This window comes from Octopus sinensis, linkage group LG4 (genome assembly GCF_006345805.1).
Source record: "Octopus sinensis linkage group LG4, ASM634580v1, whole genome shotgun sequence".
Taxonomy (NCBI): Eukaryota; Metazoa; Mollusca; class Cephalopoda; order Octopoda; family Octopodidae; genus Octopus; species Octopus sinensis.
This window is the reverse complement of record NC_043000.1, coordinates 12,623,649-12,629,648: the sequence shown is the minus strand read 5'-3', so window position 1 is coordinate 12,629,648 and position 6,000 is coordinate 12,623,649. Positions and strand designations below refer to the sequence as shown.

The window sequence follows — 6,000 nt, the reverse complement described above, 5'->3', positions numbered from 1 at the left end:
TCCGTTCCAGCCCCACAAAACTACTCGAAAATAATTTTTTATGGGTTTTAAAACGGAAAAGGTGTAGTTACAAGTAAAATGACAATTGTAAAAAAAAAGAATGCAAAATAAATATTTTAAACTGGTTTTATTAACTGAATTACCTTAAAGATGGGACGATTTATGTGCTCGTACTGTGAATTTCTGCTCGTATTTCAAGACAAAAATTTGCACGAGACTCGGCTAGTACAGCAAATTACTCATACAATGGGGTACTCGTACTGCAAGGTTCTATATATATACATACACATACATACATACATACATACATACATATATATATATATATATATATATATATATATATATATATATATATATCATCATCGTTGCCATTTAACGTCTGCTTTCCATGCTGACATGTGTTGGACGGTTTGACTGGGGGCTGGCAATCCAATCTGGCAAGTTTCTACAGCTGGATGCCCTTCCTAATGACAACCACTTCGAGAGTGTAGTGGGTGCTTTTTATGTGTCACTGGCACAGGAGACACTCATGTGGCACTGGCAACGACCTCGCTCGAATGGTCCTTTTCACATGCCACTAGTACAGGACCAGTCCGCCAGCACTGGCATCAACAATGCTTAAAAGGTGCTTTTTACATGCCACTGGCATGGTAGCTAGTCAGGCAGCACTGGCATTGACCATGCTCGAATGCTACTTTTAACGTGCCACTAGCAGGGGTGCCAATCAGATGGTACTGTCATCAAACACGACAATGACTTGCCTCACCAGGTCTTTGCAAGTGTAGTTTATTGCCCAATGATTGAAGGGTACTCTTTAATGGTCTGGTTATGCTACACTGGCATATGTCACAGTTACAGTCTCACTTGGCTTGCCAGGTCTTCTCAAGCACAGCGTATCTCCAAGGGTCTACGTCACTTGTCATTGCCTCAGTGAGGCTCAATGTTTGAAGGTCATGCTTCAAAACCTCATCCCATGTCTTCCTGGGTCTACCTCTTCTGCAGGTTCCCTCTACTTCTAGGGTGTGACCCTTTTTCATACAGCTATCCTCATCCATACACAGCACATGACCATACCAGCGCAGTCGTCTCTCTTGCACACCACATCTGATGCTTCTTAGGTCCAACATTTCTCTCAAGGTACTTACACTCTGTCGGGTATGCACACTGACATTACACATCCATCAGAGCATACTGGCTTCATTCCTTGCAAGCTTATGCATGTCCTCAGCTGTTATGGCCCATGTTTCACTTGGTCACCTAGGTAACGGAAGTTATCAACTACTTGTAGTTTTGACCCCTGGAATGTGATGGAAGCTGTTTTCTGCACATTTTCAGTGTTTATTGCTCCTGAGCATCTGGCACACACAAAAACTATCTTCCCAGTTAGCCTTCCTTTGATATTGCTGCAACCCTTATGTGTCCATAGCTTACACTGGGTACATCTTATGGAGTTTCTACCTACTTCTTTTCTACAGATCAAGTAGGGCATCTACCTGAAGGGATTTGTGGTTTGTCTGACTTCTTACTTATTAAGACTTTGGTTTTTGCAACATTGATTCTAAGGCCATTCGATTCTAGACCTTGCTTCCACACCTGAAACTTCTCCTCTAGTTCTGATAGTGACTCAGGTTTTAGAGCAAGGTCATCAGCATAGAGAAGCTCCCAGGTGCACCCTGTCTTGAATTCTTCTGTTATTACCTGGAGAACTATGATGAATAAGCTTGCTTATGAAGCACATGGTTCCATGTTCAGTCCCACTGCGTGGCATCCTTGGCAAGTGTCTTCTACTATAGCCTCGGGCTGACCAAACCCTTGTGAGTGGATTTGGTAGACGGAAACTGAAAGAAGCCCATCGTATATATGTATATATGTGTGTCTGTGTTTTCCCCCCCAACATCGCTTGACAACTGATGCTGGTGTGTTTATGTCCCCGTAACTTAGCAGTTCAACAAAAGAGACGGATAGAATAAGTACTAGGCTTACAAAGAATAAGTCCTGGGTATCGATTTGCTCAAATAAAGGCAGTGCTCCAGCATAGCCACAGTCAAATGACTGAAACAAGTAAAAGAGTGAAAAAGAGTAAGAGTATACACCCATTACCTATTTGTCCTGAATTAGACTTGTTGGGCATCAGCAAGCTTGCAAACTCACCTCCGTAATCTTTGTTTGCAATGCTGAGCCAAGTCCAAGATATATATACATGCATGCATATGTACTTATATACTTATATATATATATATATATATATATATATATATATATATATATATATATATATATATATGTATGTGTGTGTGTGTGTGTATGTAATGTATATGTATACATACACACACACACATACATATGTGAGTGTGTGTATGCATGCTTGTGTTTGTCTCCCATTACTCGACAACTAGTATTGGTTTGTTTACATCCCTGTATCTTAGTGGTTCAGTAAAAAACAAAAAAAGGCTGATATAATAAGTGCCAGGCTTTAGCAAATAAATAATGGGGTTGATTTGATTGACTAACCCCTACAGGTCAGTGCCCCAGCATAACCACAGTCTAAAGGCTCAAGCAAAAGAAAAAGTATAAGAATATGCTTGTATGTATGTGCATGTGCACACATGTATGTGTATATATGTTTGTGTGTGATGAACCAAACACTCGTGGTTATTATATAAGCAATGCTACTTATATATATTTTTGTCTACTTTTTTTTTTATTTATCTGACTTCAGCTTATTTACTTATTTGTTAATTTCACTTTTCTACAGATTAACTCAGTTTGCCTTTCTTGTTTTTTCCTTGTAATACAGCTACTTAATTTTTGTAATATAAAAATCTTTAGCATTCAAATTGGTTGAAGCTAGCTGTCATAAAACCAGCTGTTATTTTGTTCAAACAAGTCATACATCCGTGTTGACATGTGACCTTTTGGAAGCAGGAAAACTTGCACATTAACTGAGTTTCCTCATTTAAACATTTATATATATGTACACCTCATCATATCTAGCATAAATATTTCAACATATCTAGCATTATTAGTATTATAATAAAGGCGGCGAGCTGGCAGAATTGTTAGCACGCCGGGCAAAATGCTTAGCCGTATTTCGTCTGCAGCTACGTTCTGAGTTCAAATTCCGCCGAGGTCGAATTTGCCTGTCATCCTTTCGGGGCCGATTAAAATAAGTACCAGTTACACACTGAGGTCGATGTAATCGACTTAATCCGTTTGTCTGTCCTTGTTTGTCTCCTCTGTATGTAGCCCCTTGTGGGCAGGAAAGAAATAAGAAACATTAGCACATCTGGTAAAATGTATAGTGACATTTTGTCCATCTTTGCATTCTGAGCTCAAATTCCAGCAAGGTTGGCCTTGCTTTCATCCTTTTGGAGTCAATAAAATGAGTACTAGTTGAGCCCTGGGTTTGATGTAATCACCTTACCCCTCTCCTAAAACTGCTGGCCTTGTGTCAAAACTTGAAACTAATATTAAGATTGCTTAAGCATTAAGCCGTAGGCAAGTTACACCATTTTATATGAATTCATTGGCACATTTAATATGACAAGCGGAATGTTAGACATGTGGATGCATGCTAGAAGATTAATCATGGTGTCAATGGCTCTGAAATATCTACTCAAAGAACTAGTGTATACCTGAAGATACAGCATTGCCTTGCACAGCAACTAATCTATATCTACTAATATAGTATCTTTAGTATAGCAGCAATTTTATCTAGTTATTATCAAATATGTCTGATATAATAACTGCTGGATGTCTATTGATAAAAAGTCTGCGAAATGTTGAAAACGTGTATCGCAGAGGTGGGAGATCTGTGACCTCCTGATAGACTAAGTGCGACCTTCTGAAAGAATTACAATGTTTGAGGGAAGAATCATTATGCTGGAATATATTTTTGCTGATAAAAGAATTTATCAAAATATTGAGCAAAATATTTTTACAGCAAGAAAAAAATAAAAAAATTAAAAGAATAAAATATCAAATTATCCAGACCCCCCACCCCTCAAAAAAAGGAAAAGAAGAAAAGGTGTGGGGAATTAAGCAGAAAAAGATGGGGAGAGGAAGTAACAGATTGTATACCCCAGTCCAAATGCTGTTTCTGCCACTCCTTGCGGATAATAATTGCAATGACTTTACTGTAAAGAATAGCTAGTGATATCCATTGCAATGGCCCCCACATCTTGGGGGGGGGGGGGCTCATTTCTCAGACAGGCTGCTGTTATCCTTATTTTGCAGAGGAAATGAACAATGCAGGGCTGAGTACACCTGAGGTCTTGACAATGACTGACACAAACAGATAGTGACTGCTCAGACTCCTGTATTTGTTTAACTTCCTCTCTTCTGCATTACAGCCTGGCAATACCTAGTTTTGCAGCTGATTTTTGTTGATCCATTTCTTTTTAAAGCCTATCTTTTTAAGACAAACGAGAACATATGTATTCATTTTTGATACATTCAGGCAGATTTGAATTGACTTTGTTAATTGCTATTGTATTTCTTCATTGCAAAACAACTTCCTTCGAATGAATGTGTGTTCATGACTCACTCGATTTATTAACATAAGGAGACTTTGGGACTCCAGTGTTTTGACATTGTTATATCTCCTCAGCTAAAGTTAGACCAGACAGTGAATTTAATAAGTGTTTGTAACTCTTATCAGCAAACAAATTATTTGCTGCTGTGTGATTATATCTGCCAACCGAAAATAAATTGTCATGTGCATGATGAACAGCAAAAATCAGATTGATGATATACATATTCATTATTAATACAACTGTGATTAGCATATTCATGTTCAAATCTGCTGAATATATTAAGAATGAATATGTATTGTTCTGATTCTTGCTCTTTGCCATTCACTTGCTGATTTATTCCTATCTTTTCAGTTACTTGTGAAATTTTAGAAATGCTGTTTATATTTCTTTATTTATTTGTAATTTCTTGTATAAAGTATTTAAAACAAGTCTGAAGAGATCTTCAGAAAAAAAATTGAGTTAACCATTTCTTTATCATATTTCTGTTAAAATACATTGTCTCTCTATCAATTGATTTTGAAAATAAAAGAATTTAGTAAAATAACTTTGTCAATATTAAGCTGGCTGTAGGTGGCAAGCTGGCAGAATTGTTAGCACATTATGCAAAAGGCTTAGCAGCAGTTTGTCTGTTTTAACATTTCAAGTCCAAATTCCACTGAGGTTAACTTTGCCTTTCATCCTCTTGGGGCCAGTAAAATAAGTACCAGTTCAGCACTGGGGTTGCTGTAATCAACTTAGCCCCTCACCTGAAATTGCAATCCTTATGCCAAAATTTGAAACCAATTTTAATCTAGTGATATATGTAATATAAATTACTATGAAATTTGGATGGAAAGTTTTAATTTTGTAATTCAAAGATGTACACAAAACAATATGGATCAAAACAATAATATACCTAAAAATGATAAACGTCGCCCTTTTCAAGCCTAGCCAGGCTCACAGGCCTGGTTTCCAGGTTTCTGTGGAATATGTGTTCCCTCAGCTGGACAGGACGCCAGTCCATCGCAGTGTTACTCAAGAAACAGGAAGAAAGAGTGAGAGAAAGTTGTGGCAAAAGAGTACAACAGGGGTCGCCACCACCCCCTGCTGGATCCTCATGGAGCTTCTAAGTGTTTTCACTCAATAAACACGCACAACACCTGGTCTGGGAATCGAAACTGCGATCCTCTGACTGCGAGTCTGCTGCCCTAACTACTGGGCCATTGCGCCTCCACATATTATACCTAGTCATTCTTAATATATTATGGTTGATTTGTATCTGATTGTGGTTGTTTTCCATCATTGAATGATACTTCCTCCTTTTAGATTCACATCTGAATCCGCCAGAACTTATTAACGAGTAAGATATGTAGCACGTAAAAGCACCATCCGTTCATGGCCGTTTGCCAGCTCCGTCTGGCACCTGTGCGGGTGGCACCTACTACATTCACGGAGTGGTTGGCGTTAGGAAGAGCTTCCAGCC

At 38.4% G+C, this 6,000-nt stretch overlaps 1 protein-coding gene across 8 annotated transcripts in view; it reads left to right on the top strand.

Moving 5' to 3' along the window:
* The window catches only part of LOC115210955 (arf-GAP with SH3 domain, ANK repeat and PH domain-containing protein 1), a 340,392-nt gene that overhangs the window by 114,960 nt on the left and 219,432 nt on the right, over window positions 1–6,000 (top strand). The gene's annotated exons all lie outside the window — the stretch shown is intronic.